Below are 21,644 nucleotides of genomic sequence, written 5' to 3'. Positions count from 1 at the left end.
GCCTCTCACAGTGCTGGGGTTATGGGTGTGAGCCACCACGCCTGGCCCAATAAACACATATTTTAATGAGCAGTCTAAAATGCAAAACTAGCCTGCCACATCTTAGTAAGGACCTGGATTCTGAAGCCTCCCCAGAAATGAAGAAATGAATATCATGCAATATTTCTCTTTCTGTGTCTTCCTTATTTCTCTTGGCATAACATCTACCAGCTTTTTTCCTGTTGTCACAAATGGCAGGATTTCTGTGTTTTCATGGCTGAATAATATTTTAATGTGTATATATCACATTTTCTTTACCCTTTTGTCCTTTGAAGGAAATTTAGGTTGTTTCCATGTCTTGGTCATGGTGAATAATACTGCGGTGAACATTAAGGTGGAGATAGAAGCGGTTTAAAAGGAGCTCAAAAGAAGTCAGTGCAGCCAGGCGCAGCGGCTCATGCCTGTAATCCCAGCACTTTGGGAGGCCAAGGCGGGCGGATCACCTGAGGTCGGGAGTTCGAGACCAGCCTGACCAACATAGAGAAGCCCCGTCTGTACTAAAAATACAAAATTAGCCGAATGTGGTGGCGCATGCTTGTAATCCCAGCTACTCAGGAGGCTGAGACAGGAGAATTGCTTGAACCCGGGAGGCGGAGGTTGCAATGAGCCAAGATAGCGCCATTGCATTCCAGCCTTGGCAACAAGAACAAAACTCCATCTAAAAAAAAAAAAAAAAGTCAGTGCTCTACACTGAACAAAGGATGGAGGGTGATGGAAATGCCCCCATGTTAATATTACTCAAATGCTGCTGTCTTACTGAAGTTTGGTACTTTCTGTGGGATAGATAATTTTCACTTTGTTCTGTGGCTTTGGTAAATTTCAGAAGTCTAAAATGATTGATTTTAGTGACTTTGCTAGTATTTTCATCATTTTGCCGAGGAGACTTGGTTTCTTGTGGTTTGCATTCATCAATGTCAGAAGCTGATCTCTCTATTCAATCTTGCAGTTTTAAGTAATGCATTGAACAGTCACATAACAGAACGCTGAGCAGGAGAACTAAATTTCTAATGTAGTCAGAATGGCAGGCACTAAATGAATTATTTTACAATAAGCCTGTGTCCTTGTTATTAACTGTTCAGTGGAGAAGTTTGGAGTCTATAAACTTGTAATAAATGTGGCCTGTAAGAACTATAAATACTGGAAAGCTTCTCTGAGGATGTAATTTCTAATTTGATGAATAAAACGTTCTCTTTAATTAACTTGGCAAGGAGAAGGCTTTGGCTGGGCGTGGTGGCTCCCGCCTGTAATCCCAGCACTTTGGGAGGCCAAGGCGGGCGGATCATGAGGTCAGGAGATCAAGACCATCCTGGCTAACACGGTGAAACCCCGTCTCTACTAAAAAAAATACAAAAAATTAGCCAGGCATGGTGGTGGGCGCCTGTATTCCCAGCTACTCAGGAGGCTGAGGAAGGAGAATGGCGTGAACCCGGGAGGCGCAGCTTGCAGTGAGCCGAGATCATGCCACTGCACTCCAGCCTGGGTGACAGAGCAAGACTCCATCTCAAAAAAAAAAAAAAAGGAGAAGGCTTCAATAAAAAGAAAAACAACTATGCCTGGGGCGGAGCTGGTGTGGAAATAAGATGGCGGACACTGGACATCATTGAAGGCCTGGTGATGTGGTTTTAGTCCATGTGCCAAGAGCAAAAAGTTATTTAAAATACATTAGTTAGGGCTAGGCACGGTGGCTCACGCCTGTAATCCCAGTACTTTGGGAGGCCAAGGCGGGTGGATCACCTGAGGTCAGGAGTTTGAGACAAGCCTGACCGATATGGTGAAACCCCATCTTTACAAAAATACAAAAATTTTGCCAAGTGTGGTGGTGTGTGTCTGTAATCCCAGCAACTCAGGAGGCTGACGCAGGAGAATCCCTTGAACCTGGGAGGCAGAGGTTGTAGTGAGCTGAGATCACGCCACCGCACTCCAGCGTGGACAACAGAGCAGGACTCCCGTTCTCAAAAAAAAAAAAAAAAAAAAGAAAGAAAAAATATATTAGTTATTGGAGAATATCAGCATATATAAATGTGTTTTCAGGCAAAAATCACAATAATCTGGATACAGACACATGGAAATAGGAAGTTTTTTAAGGTGTTCAGGAGGGAGCTGTGAAATATAACTTAGTGATATTGGGGCATGATAATGGGAGAAAATATGTTAAGCCATGTATACCCTACCTGTGATTAGGAGTTTATATCCAAAATATATAAGGAACACCCACAACTCAAAAGCAAATATGGTCATAGTCGTAACCCTATTAAAAATGAGCAAAGGGGCTGGGTGTGGTGGCTCACGCCTGTAATCCCAGCACTTTGGGAAGCCGAGCAAAGTGGATCACCTGAGGTCAGGAGTTTGAGACCAGCCTGGCCAACATGGTGAAACCTCATCTCTACTGAAATACAAAAATTAGCTGGGTGTGGTGGCTAATCACACCTCCCTGGGAGGCGGAGGTTGCAGTGAGCCGAGATCGTGCCATTGCACTCCAGCCTGGGCAACAGAGCGAGAGTACATCTCAAAAAAACAAACAAAAAAAGAAGTGGGGCGGGGGGGGCGCCTGAATAGACTAATCATCAGGAAATGCGAATGAAAATCGCAGTGAGGTATCACTTCCCATGTCTGAGGATTGCTGGTATTAAAAAGACAAAAGAGGCCAGGCGCGGTGGCTCAAGCCTGTAATCCCAGCACTTTGGGAGGCCGAGGCGGGTGGATCACGAGGTCAGGAGATCGAGACCATCCTGGCTAACATGGTGAAACCCCGTCTCTACTAAAAATACAAAAAACTAGCCGGGCGTGGTGGCGGGCGCCTGTAGTCCCAGCTACTCGGAGGCTGAGGCAGGAGAATGGCGTGAACCTGAGAGGCGGAGCTTGCAGTGAGCCGAGATCGCGCCACTGCACTCCAGCCTGGGTGACACAGCGCGAGACTCTGTCTCAAAAAAAAAAAATAAATAAATAAAAAAATAAAAAAAAAAATAAAAAAAATAAAAAGACAAAAGAAATGAGGATGTGGAGGAAAAAAAAAAATACCCCTGTACACTGTTGTTGGGACAGTCAGTTGGCAGAGCAATTATTTCTTAAACAATTATAAAAAGCATCGAGTTGCTTTTATAATCTAACTTTACTCAAAACAATATGAGAATTAAGATTCTTTTTAATTTAAAAAATCAAAATGGCCATACAATCCAGCAATCCCACCTCTGAGTGTGTATCTGAAGGAAATGAGTGTTTCCAAGAGATATCTGCACCCCCACGCTTGCTGCAGTGTTACTCACATGAGCCAAAGCACGTCACCATGTGAGTGTCCTTCATGATGCACGGATGAAGACGCTGTGAGACAGACAGACAGATTTCTCAGCGGCTGAGAGGGTTTTAGAGCTCCTGACACCCAGAGAGGAATTGGGGACCGAAGAGGATGCAGCTTTTCATTACCAAAGCTGAGGAGGTCGGGAGGGAAGAGGAGAGGTCAGTGGGGCTCACCTCCAGGCGCCTGCTGAGACTCCAGAGCAGGGTCCGTGGGAACGAGTCTGATGTTTCTCAACCACGTGCTTCCTTAGCAGAGAACTGTCTAGATCAGCGGTTCCCAGCGTTTTTTGGCACCAGGGACTGGTTTCGTGGAGGGCAGTTTTTTCACAGACAGGGGAATGGTTTCAGGATTAACCTGTTCTGCCTGAGATCATCGATTCTCATAAAGAGGATGCAACCCAGATCCCTCGCATGCGCCGTGCACAGTAGGGTTCCCACTCCTCTGGGATGCAGTGGCGCTGCTGACCTCACAGGAGGCGAGCTCAGGTGGTCAGGTTCTCTCACCCACTGCTCACCTCTGGCTGTGCGGTCCAGTTCCCAACAGGCCACCCACAGGGACCGGTCCGCAGCCCAGGGGTGGGATCCCTGGTCTGGATTAGTGCAGCTTGACTTTGGAAAAGAAAGAAAAACCCTCTGATGTGGGCACAGCAGCCACATCACGCAGACCCATGATTCCCGCCTTAAGAGCTCCCCGCGGGCCCTCACTGGGTGAGGGCAGTAAGCAGCCCAGGTCCTGCTCCCCAGGGGACCACCGGCCACCACTTCAGAAAAGCCAGGGGATCTCCCTGCACTCTAGGTCTGAGGCCATTTGTGAAGACGTAGCTCAGGTGCAGATTCAGCAGGCACAGTCCCCGCGGACCCCAGGGCAGCTTTCTGGGCTCACCCAGCTCCGGGGCCTCCGTGCACCATGATGCAGACCTTCCAGGCCTCGGCCACCCAGGCACCTGTGTCTTCTCTGCTGAGGGGGGCTCCTCCCAGCCCCACTGGCTGGTCCCTGGGGCACATCTCTGGATGAAGGAGAAGCCCAGAGCGCCTCCCAGGACGGAGACGGGCCCGCCTCTTCCCGGACAGGAGATAACGGACCTTGTGGGTGGATGAGATTGGGCTTGAGATGGGGTGTCTGGCCCTGTCCAGCAGTAGGTGCTGCTCTGAGAGTCACAACAAAGACCTGCCCCTTCTCAGATTCCTCCAGATGCCCAGCAGGGACGACTTTAGACACACGGTGTTAATATATGTTAGATCCTGGGGAAAGAAAATAGGAAAATAACTTGAACGATATACTCAGAATGGTGAACTCTGTGTTTCATTGAGGATGAACGTTACTATTCAGTTTCATGTGAGATATTTGCTGTCTTTTGGATGTCTCCTGAGAGTCACGCATTTCTGTAGAATCGCAACAAATATTACGGTGTAATCATCCATATGTGTTTGTATATTATAAAGTACAGCAAAAATTAATATATATATTTGTATACTTCCACTTTAATTCAGAAAAGACTCTGTCTCTTCAGTCTCTCACCTGCAGTTCATGCAGGACTCACACCCCCAAACCTGAAATGCATCTTTATTGAGAAAAGTTTATCTTTTTACACTTGATGATATCATGGCAAAACCATCTCATTGTTTGATTTTTGTTTTATATATAAACTGAGTCAAGATGTATTAAATGCTTATTGATTATATTTATTTAGTTTTTGGTTGACTCATATTATTTGCTTGGATTTAAACTTTCTTCTATTTTATAGTTTTAATTTAGCCTATTTTACTATAGGGTGTTAAATCGAACATACATATTGTCACTTGCTTTACATATTGTTATGTTTTATGTATTTTCCTATTTTCATTTTACACGGTGATCATGCAATCTTTTACCACATAAATGTATATATTTTGATGTAGGGAATATAAAAGTAATTGGGTATTGTTTTGTCTTTTCCTTATAATTTCCATATTGTATAGTATGAGATAAATGTTAATATTTTCTAAGTATTTTATACTTTAGATAATTACCTATTGATCCATAGGGAGGTCGTTTTGCCGCATGTGTGGGTTACATAATGTTTTCTCTTCACTTTTGCTTCGTCTCCACCCTGATTTCCCTCAACCCAACAGCGCTTGTTGTGGATATGGAATAGTAGTCATTCCAGTGAATGGGGAAAATTGAGGGGTTTATGTTACAAATCGGTTTGAACCCATGACATGGCCTTAAATTACACACACCAGGTACTTACATATATATGAAATAATAATTTGCAAGTTAGATTTGGGGTGGGGAATGAAATTACAAAATGATAATAAAATAAAATATACTTTGGAATAATTTTAACAAATATGTGAAATGTATATAAGAAATAAGTAGAAAATTTCTGAAATACATGAACATACACATAAGAAGTTACAGCATGGACTTGGGTTAAAAAAATCAATATTATAGGCCGGGCGCGGTGGCTCAAGCCTGTAATCCCAGCACTTTGGGAGGCCGAGACGGGCGGATCACGAGGTCAGGAGATCGAGACCATCCTGGCGAACACCGTGAAACCCCGTCTCTACTAAAAAAATACAAAAAACTAGCCGGGCGAGGTGGTGGGTGCCTGTAGTCCCAGCTACTCGGGAGGCTGAGGCAGGAGAATGGCGTGAACCTGGGAGGCGGAGCTTGCAGTGAGCTGAGATCCGGCCACTGCACTCCAGCCCGGGCTACAGAGTGAGACTCCGTCTCAAAAAAAAAAAAAAATCAATATTATAAAAATCAATTGTTCATAAACTCATTTATAAATTTAATTTGGTCCAAATATAGATACATTCAGTTAGGAATTATGGATGTTATTGCAAGAATCTCATAGATGAAAACACAAATGAGAATAACCAAGAAAACTCTGGAAAAGAACAAAATGAGGGTAGCTACCCCTGCAAGACATGTTGGTTGATGGCCAGACTGATAGATGGGTGGAGCTCAAAACTCAGAAATAGACTGTAGTGCATAAGACACATTACAAAGTGACAAAATAGATTCTTTACAAAATATAGCACAATAAAACTCTGATTAAAAATAAAGCTATATGGCAAAAAAAAAAAAAAGTACAAGTTTTGATCAGGTTAATTCTGGCAGGTTGTGCTGGGCCTTCTGAGATTTCTGTGGATGGACAGCTCCCACTCCCACCCCGAGTTCCCTAATCTGTCCTTTTTGCTGAAGTCACTCCCCACTATCACTCGAATTGGAAGTAACATGTTTCCTCTGAATCCTTTTTCAAGAAACTCAGAATAAAGAAAGCCTATCTATACATGCTCCTCAAATGATTATTGTCAGCGCTTCTCTGGCAAGAAAGAGCCCAGACTGTCACGCCCACAGAAGCAGGATGTGCCATCACATAGGATACTTCTCCATGAGCTCTAACATGGTTTGCTCTGTGTCCCCACCCAAATCTCATATCTAATTGTAATCCCCACGTATCAGGGGAGGGTCCCGGTGGCAGGTGATTGTATCATGGGGGCGGATTTCCCCCTTGCTGTTCTGCTGATAGTGAGTGCGTTCTCACGAGATCTGATTGTTTAAAAGCATGTGCTTTTCTTCACTCTCTCTGTCTCTGCTTTTCACGATGGTAAGACATACACTGCTTCCCCTTCTGCCATGATCGTAAGTTTCCCGAGGCCTCCCCATCTATGTGGAACCGTGAGTCACTTAAGTCTCTTTCCTGTACAAACTGCCCACTGAGATAGTTCTTTGTAGCAGTGGGAAAATGGACCGATAGAAGCCCAGAGTTTCATCCTCCACGTGTGATCAGAGCTTTCCCAGGCTCTGCATTGCTCTGCAGATCAGCCCTACCACAGAGGCTGAGCTGTGAGCGTCTGACTCCCGAAGTGGCTGCTGAACCTGTGTCCTGCTACTCTGCTCTCCTGCAGGGATCCTGCCCGCTCTAAATAGTCTCTTCCAGAGCTCTGGGATCTCTCCTGGCTCCATCTACCTCCTGTAGATACACCTGTAGTACATCAGGCACCTGTAGTACATCAGGCACAAGTTTTGATTCTCGCTAGGACTCCTGCCGTCTCCAACCACCTTCTCAAGATGTATGGTGTTGCCATCTGTTCTGAGAGACCCCATCTCAGGGAATCTCTCTGCACCGACATAATGAAATTAGTTCACTGGGAAAAGGAACAGAAAAGAATCAGGCTATGCTGGGGGCTGGGTCTACAGTTCCTTTACTTGATTTGTTTCTGTGATTTATCCAAATGGGAATAAACATACATTCGTCTCTACGTGGGACAAAAACAGGAGGAGACGCAGCTCACAGAGCAAGGAGGACAGGTGGGCACCGAAAGAGCACACTCCTCACTGTGTGAATCCCACGTCTACATCCCAGAAGGAGGGAACAGTCCCAAAGGACTCTTCTGGGTGACGTGGAGACCAAACGCACGGGAACCCCCAGCACCTGCCCTGCCATCTGGCTTAACTGTAACTAACACAGTCCTGGCACAACACAATTTCCAGCGAGACTCTTTCCGGGACTCACGGAGGTGATTACGGGAGACAAAAGGCAATGAATGTCCCTCCATTCTTCAGAGCTCATAGGACCTAAGCTGATTGCTCTCCAGGTTTCAGGTTGTCACTCTCCCTCTCCCTCCACAGAGTCAGTCAGTCCCATTCTGGTACCTAGAATTTCACTTTTATTCTTATCATCCCCTACTGTCTCCAAGACACTTGTCCCTAAGAGCAAGGTGAAACAGGGATAAAGATTTTTGTATAAACCTTAATTGTAACTGACTTCGAGTTCCATAAACTCGCTTTTAGCTGGGCTGCCAGTCATCATGGGCAAAGTAGACTGGCTTGGGGCTGCTGTTCAGAGAAAGAACGACATACTGTGCCAAGGAATGGCCAGAGGGAGAAATCTCATACTTTGGAAATAGATTCATAGCCCCCAGTGATTTCATGTGATCCTGGAGGCTGTCAAGAAGAGATCGTTTCTTTTGGAGACAGCCACATTCAGTCAACAAATTACCTAAACAACACTGGTGGATTAAGAGGGGAAACAAGGAAGTAAAATCAGACAGTTGGCCCATTTTCAGTAGATTTGGTGATTAAAGTCTCAGTATGTCAGAGTGAAAATGGTCCCAAAAGTCTAAAAGCTGACAAGAATGAGTTTCAAGGGACAGGTGGTGTGGCTGGAGTCAGCTGGCGTGACGCTGACGGTGGCGACAGTGGTGAGACATGATTGAAACCTCCAGAAGTGGGTCTGAAGTCCAATGCACTCGTTCTGCCGGGAATGGTCACGGGCGTCCCCAACCACGAGGTAAACAGATCGACTTTCCCCAAGAACCACAAGCCTGGCCTGCAGCGACAAGCTCTGCATGAGACACAGTCAGGCTCCGTCCAGAGCTTGATTATGGGCAGGTGCCGCAGAACACAGTCCCTTCCCATGGACTCCTAAATGACGCATGCGACTGTCAGATCAGCAGCTGAGACTGTTTCCAGTTTGCAGCCTCAAAGAGGGTGTGCTTCATCAGACAGTCTCTGGTTTGAACGGGGATGAATGAATGGGTAGAATGTGGGCAGTGGCCAAAACCCTGAGTTTTGACGATTTTTTTTTTTTTGTAATCTCCATGTTCAAGCAATTCTCCCATCTCAGGCTCCGAAGTAGCTGGGATCACAGGTGCCTGCCACCACGTCCAGCTAATTTTTTGTATTTTTGGTATAGATGGCATTTCGCTACGTTGGCCAGGCTGGTCTCAAACTCCTGGCCTGAAGAGATCCGCCCACCTCAACCTCCCAAACGACTGGAATTACAGGCTGGAGCCCCCACGCCCGGCCCTGAGTCTGATCATTGAGCGGAGAGGCCGCCCCTGCTTCAGGTTCCATGTGGCTGGCACTGAGCCTGAACAGTCTCTGTTGTGGACACCATGAGGAATCTACTACTCTGACCCACCAGTGAACGTGGACCAGACATTTAGGGGGTACGTGCTAAATTTGGGACCCCATAATGCCACAGCTTTGCTTCCGACAGTGGAGAAGGACATAACATTTTCACCGACAATAGATCTTGATTTTTCCTTTAGCGCTCAGATGTTCCTGGACTGGTCCATTTTCCTTCCAGAATATACCATGTCTGTATAATAAGCAAGGCTTTCAGGGGTTTTTGTAGAGTTCCGTTTCAAAATTGGAATATCAAGTTGGGGAGCCTCAAGATGTCTGTGGGTCAGGATTTGGTGAGGACAAGAGCTCACTAGCAAGCTGACAGATAATGATCAAAATCAGTGTGACTATTATTGTGTCAGGGTAACTAGGACCCCATGGGCACCTCTAGGTGGAGGCTATCTCCCTTTTCCAGAGGCTGCAGATGACAAAATCATCAGCTACAACCGTTGTCCACCACTGGAATCACTGAGCAATGTAAGTCAGCTCACATAATTTCAATAACCCTTCCCCGGAAAACAGAAGGTTGCATTTCTTTGGGTTCTGTCAGTTACCTCTGCTGGCAGAGCGGGGATCACACCCCACACAGGAAGACTGAGAGCAACTCCTCTCACCTGCCGAGACACAGAACATAATCTGCATAGTGAGGATTTGGGACAACAGAGGCTAGAGGCACTCATAGGAATCCTAATGACTCGCCCCCAACTAGTGGCAAATGGCAGGAGAGTTAGTCTCACACGTCCCTGCCTGCACCCCACCCAGATTAATAATTTCCTCTGGTACATAGAGACAGGAAGCCCCAAAACACGCAACCCATCAATTCCTGCTGTTGATTCTGATGCAGAAACCGAACAGGACATTGAACTAGCACAAACCCTCTCTGTTGAGTTTGGTTCTTGTTTTTGCGTCTTGTATTTTTCTCTGTGGAAACACAAACTAATAAGTATATGCTATACAATGGCATGGGTAAGGGACTGTGAGGGTCCAGCAGACCAGAGGAAGCTAGGATAGGAGTGTGTGAGTGTGTGTGTGTGTGTGTGTGTGTGGTAGGGGCCATGACAATGGGGAGGTGTGATTCTTTTTTAGCTTTTCAGAGCATGGTCATGCGGCATTTCTTTTCTTTCTTTCTTTTTTTTTTTTTTTTTGAGATGGAGTCTTGATCTGTCGTCAGGCTGGAGTGCAATGGCACCATCTTGGCTCACTGCAACCTCCACCTCCCAGGTTTAAGTGATTCTCCTGCCTCCACCTCCTGAGTAGCTGGGACTACGGGCGCCTGCCACCACACCCAGCTAATTTTTGTATTTTTAGTAGCAATGGGGTTTCACCATGTTGGCCGAGATGGTCTCAATCTCTTGACCTCATGACCCGCCCACCTTAGCCTCCCAAAGTGCTGGGATTACAGGCGTGAGCCACCACACCCGGCCTATGCTGCATTCTTAGCATTGCACCATCCAGCATTTGGTGACTATTCAGGGTCAGAAGCTTGTCTCTTTCTGCCGGTTTGCAGCCACACTTCACCCCACCATCCGTAGCACCTTTTCCCACTCCTGCACCTACTGACTCTTCTTCCCGGAATCCACTTAGGTTGGTGACTTAAATCCTTGCATGCAACAGGACTAACAGTGTTTCAGGCCAGGTACGGTGGCTCACGTCTGTAATCCCAGCATTTTGGGAGGCCCAAGCGGACAGATCACTTAAGCCCAGGAGTTCGAGATCAGCCTGGGAAACATGGCACGAGGCTGAGACGGGAGGATTGCTGGAGCCCGGGTCAGGAAGGTTGCAATGAGCCAAGATGGCACCATTGCACTCCAACCTGGGCGACAGAGTGAGATTCCATCTAAAAACAAAAACGAAAACAAAACAAAACGAAAAAACGGAGTTTCAGTGTCTTCCTCCCAAAAACCTCTAAGCTGATTCCACTTTATCCACAGAGCTGCTGCAGTGGGGTGTGGGTGGAGGGAGGGATCGGGGGTACAGAAGGAAACAGTGACCCCTGCTGGCAAGCGCAGCACTAACAGGCCTCATTTCATTAGAGTTGACCACAGCCTGTTGGCCGCTGTCTGCTCAACCCCATGAATTCAGTGTCAGCTTCGGGGACTCCTTGTCCTTTCCTCCTCCTGCCAGGAGGAGAATAAGCCACAGATAAATCACATTCGGACAGTTCATTTCAAGCCTCCCCCTCACACAACAGCCCCATTTAAGGGTTAGAGAGTGGAGGAATCTTACTCTCATTTCACTCCAGTTTGGGTGAGAGAATTTGCTGCTTGTTCCAGAGAGCCGTTTTCTGTCTGCTAACCACGCCGGTGAAGAATCTTTCTACCTTCCTCTTACACAAAGTCATACCTGTCTCAGCATCACCAGAACTATCAGAAATTGCAAAAGGTTTTATATTTTAACCTTACTTGCAAGTCAACAAGTAAGATTGTCAGTTTATGGATGTTGGCTGAGGGCATGTGATTTCTGGATACGAGAAAATATGTGTTTTATTATTCATCAAGAAAATGGCAGCAAGAACTTCGCATCTGCACACATTCCCCTGTCTACTCCAAGGGACACAGGGATGAGGCATGTGTGCTTGTACACCGTTACTTTCTTATAAAGTTTACGTTTCAGTGTCTTCCTCCCAAAAACCTCTAAGCTGATCCCACTTTTTCCACAGAGCTGCTCCAGTGTGGTGTGGGTGGAGGGAGGGATCAGGAGGTACAGAAGGAAACAGTGACCCCTGCTGGCCAGCACAGCACTAACAAGCCTCATTTCACAACCCTGTTTATGGGTCTATAGAGATCAACGAAGAAACATAAACATTGTACAAACATGTACAATTCACATGTTTCTGATAAGATCAGGGGGTTTCGTGGTGCTCAGCCAAGCAGAGCAAAGCTTGGATACACCGGAGTCTCCACGGATGAGAATAAAGGGGCTGACATTTGGGAAACTTGCATTGATCATTGCAGAGATGTTCACCACCAACTGACTGGGATTATTCAAAAGACCCAAACAAACTTGAAAGGTGAAGAGAGAGTGTAAAAGGACACAAAAGTGCTCACCAGGAGGATGGTTTTGGTAGCTCTGGACTCAGGGGAGGATGTGGGGGACCCACTGCTTGTGCCTGTGCAGGATGCAAACGATGGAGCTGCTGCCCCAGAGCACGAGCCCCAGACAGATCACATCAGGGAAGGACAGCAGTGCCGCGTGCAGCGACTCTCTGGTGTCCTCGTGATGAGCAGCAGAACAGTATCCCAGACCTTTGGACTTTGTGGTATTTTTGCTACTTCACTTGCCAGTCACGTGCATGAGAACAATGCTATTCACCAGCATGTGGGGGAGCCAGCTGAGGAACACACAGGAGCCAGCGTGCTTGGGGGCTTTCCCTTCAAGCTCCGCCCACCTGAGCTCCCGGGGCTGACGGTGATGGCCTGGAAAACACTCAGGAGGCAGGTGCTGCCAGTGGACACTCCCCCGCCCACTCTGTGGACATAAAAAAGAAATTTACATCCAGAATCATTCAGGAAATACCTAAACCCAAAAGCTGCCATTGTCTGTGGCACTCCTCTAGGGAGGAGGAATAAGGTGTTGGCTACAATTAGGTGTGTGATAATCAAATCTGTGGACCTTAACCTGCACCCAGTGATGGAAAAGAACAGATAATGGTAAATAAGAAATTCCCCAGGATTCTAACTGTAGTCTGCGATAAGAACATCATTCCCATTGCCCCATCCCAGCAGCCGTTCTGTCAGTTCCCACAGGCTGCTACTCACCTTCAGAGGCACAGGATCCTGCAGGGAACGTGATGCATGAGTGACATTTAAAAGGCAGCTGGTACTTGGTGGGGGCTGAGATGGGAGGATTCCTTGAGCCCAGGAGGTTGAGGCTGCAGTGAGCCAAGATCACGCCACTGCCCACCAGCCTGGATGACGAAGTGACACCCTGTCTCAAAATAAATAAGTAAATAAATAAATAATAGTCAGCTGAAATGCAATAGAAATACTTCATAAAGTTCCTTTCTATTATGAAGAGTTTGCCATCTTTGGATGTGTCCTCTTTTAAGTGTATTTGCAATGAATTGCTCTTTGCTATGAAGAACAGACATGTATTCACCTCCATAGTCTTCATAATCTATGAGCCAGGCACCACCATTATAAAGACCAAGAGGACTCAAGCACAGAGAGATGACATGATTTGTGTAAATTCACACCGTGTTTGGGGTGGAATGGGGACTGATCTTGTCTGGGCTGATTTCAGAGTGCGTTAACCACCATGCTCTACTGTCAAAGCCAGTTAGCGGAGTTCTTCCAATAACGAACATACATATTTAATTTCTATTTAATACCTTGTCTGTATAGTTTACGCAGGTGACATTTAATTTTATAATTTTGGTTTTGACCAGTTTCCATTGATGTGTACAATATTACCCCATAGACTGATAGCAATTATGAATAAATCTTTAAAGACCTTGATAAAATGTAGATACACTGCTTGGAGTATAAAATTACAGGAATCTGCCTCATGACTAAATTAGATTTAAAAGATTGGCCCCATATCAGGACAGCTACAGAGAGACCCACTTCTTTTTATGCCAGGAAAGAAAGTACGATGGCACCTACCACAGGAATTAATGGACACTCTGATATCATGTCCTAACTACGTAAAGTGAAACACTAGAGGATCATAAAACAGAGTCGGGTAGAAATTAAATTATCATGATTTTCAGTTCATATACTCATCAATTAATGAGTACATACATTAACTAAGACAATAAGTGTTGAGGCGAGTTTTGTAAAAGGTGTTAATATAGAGCATATATGGAAAATTAAATCTGTAAGGCATGGGATCTTGTGCATTTGATAAATTGAAATAGCAGATTTGGAGATTAGATTTCCTTCTTTTTTTTTTTTCTTTTTTAATCATTACTTGCTGCTTTGTCCTTTATTTTCATGATTATCGTATTATCAAACTATTCAATAACTTGATTTTTTATAAACAGTATGTCCCAGAACACTCATAGAAATTACACAGGTCTAGGCTTTTCTTTTTTTTTTAAGCTCTCCTTTTTTTTTAAGCTGCCTCTCTCCCTGTATACCATGAACACAGTGCAAACGGGAGGGCCTTGCATGCTGGCTTCCCCCCATCTCAGGCTTGTCCCTTTCAGAATACTGAGGAGGAGATGCAGAAAGATGAGGAAATAATGCTGAGCTAAATCGAGAAGGGCCATTTTCTGTGTCACCTGGATACTCCAAATCACAGCTTAGTTTCCTTTTAATTCATAAGGCTAGAGTTATTTGAGCCATCATGTTAATTGGGAATCCCCTGTGTCTCCACGGAAGAGTGGCCAGTTCCACCCAGTAGAACTTCCCGGGTACAAGAAGTTCTGCTCAGGGTCATCCACCTGAGATTCCACCTGGTTTCCCTGGATTCTTGTAAACGGGCGGCCTTCGGCAAAGGAATTGTGCAGTTTCCCGGCAGCGAACATTCTGTGTCTCTCTCTAGGTGGCAGTCTGGCTCTTTTATTTTGAAACCAGTTATCAATTACAAACACGGGACAAGAGACTGTCCAGCCAGTTCTTCCCTGGTTGTAAAATCAGGATAAGGATTCTGTGCAAATGACTGCTGCAGTACAGTCAGCTTATCCTTGGTAAATTTATGCCATGGTTTTACACTGCCTCTTCCCTGTCTTCTTCTTCTTACTTCATTATGACTGTCAATGGGAGATCCATTGGAAGTTAAGATGAATCTCTAGTCCAGGTTCTGAGAGATAGAGTCAAGATTTCCTTTGTTTTTAAAAGACTTTGAAGTTCAGGGGTACATGAGCAGGTTTGTTACACAGGTAAACGTGCATCATGGGAGTTTGTTGTACAGATCATTTCATCACCCAGGTATTAATTCTAGTACCCATTAGTCATATTTCCTGATCCTCTCCCTTCTTTCGCCCTGCACCCTCCAATAGGTCCCAGTGTGTGTTGTTCCCCTCTATGTATCTGTCTTCTCGTCATTTACGTCCCACTTACAAATGAGAACATGTGGCATTTGGGTTTGTGTTCCTGGGTTAGTTTGCTAAGGAAAATGACCTCCAGCTCCATCCATGTCCCTGCAAAGGACATGATCTCATTCTTTTTTTATGACTGCATAGTATTCCATGGTGTACAGGTACCACATTTTCTTTATCCAGTCCACCAGTGATGGACATTTTGGTTGACTTCATGTTTGCTATTGTCAACAGTGCTGCAACAAACATACACATGCATGTGTCTTTATAATAGAACAATTTATATTCCTTTAGGCATATATGCAGTAATGGGATTGCTGGGTTGAATGGTATAACTGTCTTTAGGTCTATTTTCTGGAAGACAGAGCAGCGACTTCCAAAATTTCTAATGTGAACTAATGGCTTCATGTTCTTCCTTTTACTTTTTTTTTTTTTTTTTAATCTCTCAAAATCCTTCTTAGCTACGTTGCCTGATTCCATTTATCTGCATATAACCTAAACCATCAAAGGTCTGAATATTGTAAGGAAGCCTACTTTGGGTGGAAAGATTTCTCTGGGATTCAGAGAATCCACTGAGACATACCAGGTGTGTGTTCAGTCCCTGACGTACCAGAGCTCAGTATTTCCTGCTTCCTTCTTGTGAGACCCTCTCTGCCTCCAGGAATCAAGGAGAAGACACTCCAAAATCCCTTTGGAGATGCTATCTAGGAATCAGTAAATGTTTTCTTGGTAATTACAAGGGGGAAAAAGTTTTAAAAAAAGAATAGCTTCCTAGGACTGCACTGTCATAGCTGTGACAGGTAAAATGATCATTGCAGTTGTGAGAGCAGGTGAGGTCACAGAACCACAAGCCCATATCTAGCAGCCTGGCTGCTGCCCTCTCATATAATACTGACTGGCATGACCAGCACACTTTGAACTCACCATCCAGACAGAAGGATGGGTCACGTGAGTATTTTATATTTCAGTTTGACAGGTAGAGTCCGCAGTAGAAGGAGGTATATAAGAAGTCCAGATATGGCCAGGTGTGGTGGCTCACGCCTGTAATCCTAGCACTTTGGGAGGCCTAGGTAGGCAGATCACCTGAGGTCAGGAGTTCGAGAACAGCCTGGCCAAGATGATGAAATCCCATCTCTACTAAAAATATAAAAATTAGTTGGGCGTGCTGGCATGTGCCTGTAATCCCAGCTACTTGGAAGGTTGAGAGAGGAGAATTGCTTGAACCCGGAAGGCAGAAGTTGCAGTGAGCCGAGATCGCAACACTGCTCCGCAGCCTGGCTACAGAGCAAGACTTGGTCTCAAGGAAAAAAAAAAAAATGAAATAAATAAATAAAATCAATAAACTTGTGAGCACAACTGAATACCAAATTATATAGAAATTTCATAGAAACATATAGTTCACCAATATTGAAATACATATTACTATATAATTATATTGATGTTTAGTAATATAACTATGTTAAATATAGTATCACGAATATAGTTCAGCAATATATAGGATACCAATTTCTCTTAACAGAAATATCCCAAATGGTAATAATTCTCTAGCTAGGTTGACAAATTACCTTCTCAGTGCAAAATTAGTTTACTGGTCCTATAATGATGTAGCCAGGTCTCCAACTCCTGGTGCCACTCCTGCGTTTATGCTGTTACCTGCCAAAAGGAAATTGGCTGGTAATTTACTGATTAATGAAGGTTACCAGTCATTTGATTTTTTTTTTTTTTTTTTTTTTTGAGACTGAGTCTGGCTCTTCAACCAGGCTGTAGTGTAGTGGCATGATCTTGGCTCACAGCATCCTCCACCTCTCGGGTTCAAGCGTTCCTCCTACGCCAGCCTCCTCAGTAGCTGATATTATAGGCACCCCCCACCATGCCTGGCTTCATTTGACTTTGAAAGAGAAAACCTGTGTGTAATCCCAGCATTTTGGGAGGCCAAGGCGGGCAGATCACTTGAGGTCAGGAGTTCAAGACTAGTCTGGCCGACATGGTGAAACCCTGTCTCTACTAAAAATACAAAAATTAGCTGGGAGTGGTGACGAGCGCCTGTAATCCCAGCTACTCTGGAGGCTGAGGGAGGAGAATCGCTTGAACCTGGAGGCGGATGTAGCAATGAGCAGAGATCGTGCCACCACACTCCAGCCTCGTTGACAGATCAAGACTCAGTCTCAAAAAAAAAAAAAAAAGAAGAAGAAGAAGAAAAAGAAAATAAAGTTATCCTGGATTATCTGGGTGGGTCCTATGTGGCCTTGAAGCAGAAATGTATGTCAGAGAGATGCAGTAGAGGAGGAAGTTAGGACCCAGGAGCGCGAGGGTGATTTCACCTGCTGGATTTTGAATATATGGGGACCAGGAGAAAGAAATGAATTCTGACAACAATCTGAATGAGCTTAGAAGGAAATTCTGCCCCCATAGTCTCCAGAATAGAGCCCATGGCTCTGACTTTGATTTTGGCCTTGTGAGACCAGAGTACCCAGAAAAACCCGACACATTTCTCATCTATGAGCTGTGAGAAAATAAATGAGTGCTGTAGTAAATGGCTGGTAAACCGTGGCAATGCATAAATAGAAAATTAATGCACACCTGAACAAATGTAACGATAAAACATTTAAACACTAAAATAAAAAGTAACCATTTATATTGACATAATAATTTTCATCAGTTTGAGGTGTATCCTTACGCCTACACAATTTCATAGAATATCTAAAACTGCATCTGAAATCACATACAAAATATATATGTATATACACACCATTCAGATATTCTGTTCATGATTCAATATTTAAATATAAATTTACAGTTATTTATCTAATTCAGTAGCTTTCCCCAATCAGTGATGGGTTTGTTTTGTTTTGTTTTGTTTTGTTTTGAAGATGGAGTTTCACTCTTGTTGCCCAGCTGGAGTGCAATGGCGCAATCTCAGCTCACGGCAACCTCTGCCTCCCGGGTTCAAGTGATTCTCCCGCCTCAGCCTCCCTAATAGCTGGGATTACAGGCATTCACAACCACGCCCGGCTACTGTTGTATTTTTAGTAGAGACGGGGTTTCACCATGTTGCTCAGGCTGGTCTCAAACTCCCGAACTCAGGTGATCTGCCTGCCTCGACCTCCCAAAGTGCTGGGATTACAGGCGTAAACCACCATGCCTGGCCAATCAGTGATGTTTTCATACCAGTTGCAATAGATCTATGCATTTTTTAAAACGCCACATCAGATTCCATGGTGATTGTGAATAAACCATGGCATTGCAACACTCCCTGTTCACACATCGACAGGACTGAGTGTGTCCATCTGTGTCCTGCCAGAGCACACATCACAGCATGTGGATCACGCTGACTGAGCACCTGTGGTGACCTGTGTGGTCCTTGGATAGATTATTATTGCACCATGGTGACTGCACATTCTCCCCAAGACAGACAACTGATAACAGACCTTGCGAGTAGCCATAAAATATCACATTCCAACAAATGGGCACCCAGGTAACTCCACCTAGTACTGCCTCCTCTAGGCCCCTGTCATCCTGTAGAAGGCCAGAAAAGAATGGGATTTGCACGAAAATCTAAGGTAGTTTTCCTGGGAGCCCGCAGTTTGTGGAGGGAAATGGGAACTGCTTTGTATGGGCTTTTTGTGGGGGGTCAGTCCATCCCATATCTCCACTGCTGTAAGAAAATTTGGGGGCATCTATGGGAAGGCACCTGAAGACAGAGTAGAAACTCACATTTTGATTTCCAGGTAGGAACTTACCATAACTGATTCTCTTCTGTGGCAAAGAATTATTATAACATATGATATTTGCTGGAATTTTTGTTTTTTTTTTTTTTGAGCTGGAGTCTCACTCTGTCACCCAGGCTGGAGTGCAGTGGTGTGATCTCGGCTCACTGCAAGCTCCGCCTCCTGGGCTCAAGCGATTCTCCTGCCTCAGCCTCCCAAGTAGCTGGGATTACAGGCGCGCACCACTGCACCCCACTAATTTTTGTATTTTTAGTAGAGACAGGGTATCTCCATGTTAGTCAGGCTAGTCTCAAAGTCCCAACCTCAAGTGATCCACCTGCCTCGGCTTCCAAAAGTGCTGGGATTACGGGTGTGAGCCACCTCGCCCAGCCTCTATGTAGCTTTATTTTCATCTTTGTAGCTATCTCATTTAGGAATAAAATGGGAGGCAGGTTTTTCTGATGCAGTTCTCAGGTTGACCTTTCTCTTTGGCTTAGTAATTTTTATTTTCCTTTCATGAGCTTGTGACAGACATAATGCTTTGACACACTGATACTGCTTTATATAGATTTTCCATAACAGTAAAGTCCAAGGGTCTGTCATGAATTGGGTTAGATGAGAAGATTCCCAGGAGACTCCTGGTCTCAAGCAATCCTCCCACCTCAGCCTCCCAAAGTGCCAGGACCACAGGTGTGATCCACTGAACCCAGTGGAGTCTCGATCTCAAAAAAAAAAAAAAAAAAAAAAAAAGGCAGTACAGAAATTAAGGTACTCTATGGAATTACATAGTTTCCCTTTTTTATTTTGAAATGAAAAGTCTCACATATTTATTACTGAACCCAGCCAACCAATGGGTTCATAACAGATTCAGAGAGAAAAAATATATTCCCAGTAAAACATGTCCAACTCTCCAGATGGTAGTGACATTTTCAGCTTGATATGGTAACGTGATAGTGATGCTCAGACAGCATAAATATGAGTGCCATCTCATGTGCAATTCCTTATAGACCAACCTATAGCTTGGTTCTTCTCCGATGTCTCCTTTTAAAGTTGTACTGGATTTTCTTACCAGTTTTCATCTGAATCCACTGGGGAACGGAACAATTTTGCTTTTGTTTCTTGGCCAGGAATCGCTTAATCCTGAAAGTCCTGTGAGAAGATCTGGCAAGAAGCGGGGTCAAGTACACACCACGAGAGGAGAGAGGAAGAGAAGGGGCTTGACATCTTTTTTTTTTTTTTTTTTTTTTGAGACAAAGTGTCGCTCTTGTAGCCCAGGCTGGAGTGCAATGACACCATCTTGGCTCACTGCAACCTCCGCCTCCCGGGTTCAAGTGAATCTCTGGCCTCAGCCTTCTAAGTAACTGGGATTATAGGCGCCCGCCACCACACCCAACTAATTTTTGCATTTTTAGTAGAGATGGGTTTTCACCATGTTAACCAGCCTGTTCTTGAACTCCTGATTATTGTTTCTGCTGTTACCTGTCAGTCCTCTTCATTGTGGCACAAACAAGATTTTTTTTTTTTTTTTTTTTGTAAAACTGATGTGGAGGGGGCACGGTGGCTCACACCTGTAATTCCCGCACTTTGGGAGGCTAAGGCAGGCAGATCGCGAGGTCAAGAGTTCAAGACCAGCCTTGCCAATATGGTGAAACTCCATCTTACTAAAAATACAAAAATTAGCTGATGTGGTGGTGGGCACCTGTAGTCCCAGCTACTAAGGAGACAGAGACAGGAGAATCACTTGAACCTGGGAGGCAGAGGTTGCAGTGAGCCGAGATCATGCCACTGCATTCCAGCCTGGGAGATAGAGTGAGACACCATCTCAAAAACAAAACAAAACAAAACAAAACAAAAACAAACAAAAAAACTGATATGGATGCTGTGCCTGCCACTCCATGCATCACCTTCAACATTGTCTTGTCCCAACTCAAAATAAGTTATCCATTTACAAACTGTTGATTTATTTTACGCATTGTCTCCATAAACTTTTCATAAAGCATCAATGATTTCATTATTCCTCTACCCAAACCTTACCATAAGTATTCTTTTTTTGAGCCAGTATCTTGCTCCATCACCCATGCTACAGTGCAGTGGCATGATCACAGCTCACTGCAGCCTTGACCTCCCAGGCTCGAGCCATCCTCCCACCGCAGACTCAACAGCAGCTGGCCCTGCACGCGTATGCCACCATGCCCAGCTAATGTTTGTATTTTTTGTAGACAAGGGGATTTCACCATGTTGCCCAGGCTGGTCTTGAATACCTGGGCTCATGTGACCCACCTGTCTCGGCCTCTGAAAGTGCTGGGATTACAGGCCTGAGCCACTGCATCTAGTCTCATTGTAAATTTGATGCTTCTTTTTGTTTCAATTTTAGCAGGATTTATATTGCTTTGATAGAGTTTCTTTTTTTTTTTTTTTGGAGACGGAGTTTCGCTCTTGTTGACCAGGCTGGAGTGCAATGGTGCAGTCTTGGCTCACAGCAATCTCTGCCTCCTGGGTTCAGGCCATTCTCCTGCCTCAGCCTCCAGAGTAGCTGGGACTACAGGCATGCGCCACCACGCCTGGCTAATTTTGTATTTTTAGTAGAGACGGTGTTTCTCCATGTTGGCAAGGCTGGTCTCGAACTCTGGATCTCAGGTGATCTGCCCGCCTCGGCCTCCCAAAGTGCTGGGATTACAGGCATGAGCCACTGCGTACAGCAGATAGAGTCTCTTTTCAA

General features: G+C 44.9%; 1 long non-coding RNA gene and 1 pseudogene across 2 annotated transcripts; both read right to left on the bottom strand.

Moving 5' to 3' along the window:
- Positions 1–3,164: 3,164 nt before the first annotated feature.
- LOC116271630 lies at positions 3,165–13,157 on the bottom strand. The gene is made up of 2 exons (XR_004180241.1): positions 12,994–13,157; positions 3,165–4,575 (listed from the first exon to the last, which is right to left on the bottom strand). It is a non-coding gene; the product is annotated as an uncharacterized LOC116271630 (long non-coding RNA).
- On the bottom strand, positions 11,026–13,015 carry LOC110741854 (annotated as a pseudogene). Its single transcript, XR_004180239.1, has one exon. The product of XR_004180239.1 is annotated as a vomeronasal type-1 receptor 4-like (transcript).
- Positions 13,158–21,644: the final 8,487 nt, after the last annotated feature.

This window comes from Papio anubis, chromosome 20 (genome assembly GCF_008728515.1).
Source record: "Papio anubis isolate 15944 chromosome 20, Panubis1.0, whole genome shotgun sequence".
Classification (NCBI taxonomy): domain Eukaryota; kingdom Metazoa; phylum Chordata; class Mammalia; order Primates; family Cercopithecidae; genus Papio; species Papio anubis.
The sequence above is the reverse complement of the archived record's forward strand: the minus strand, read 5'-3'. Positions and strand labels throughout refer to the sequence as shown.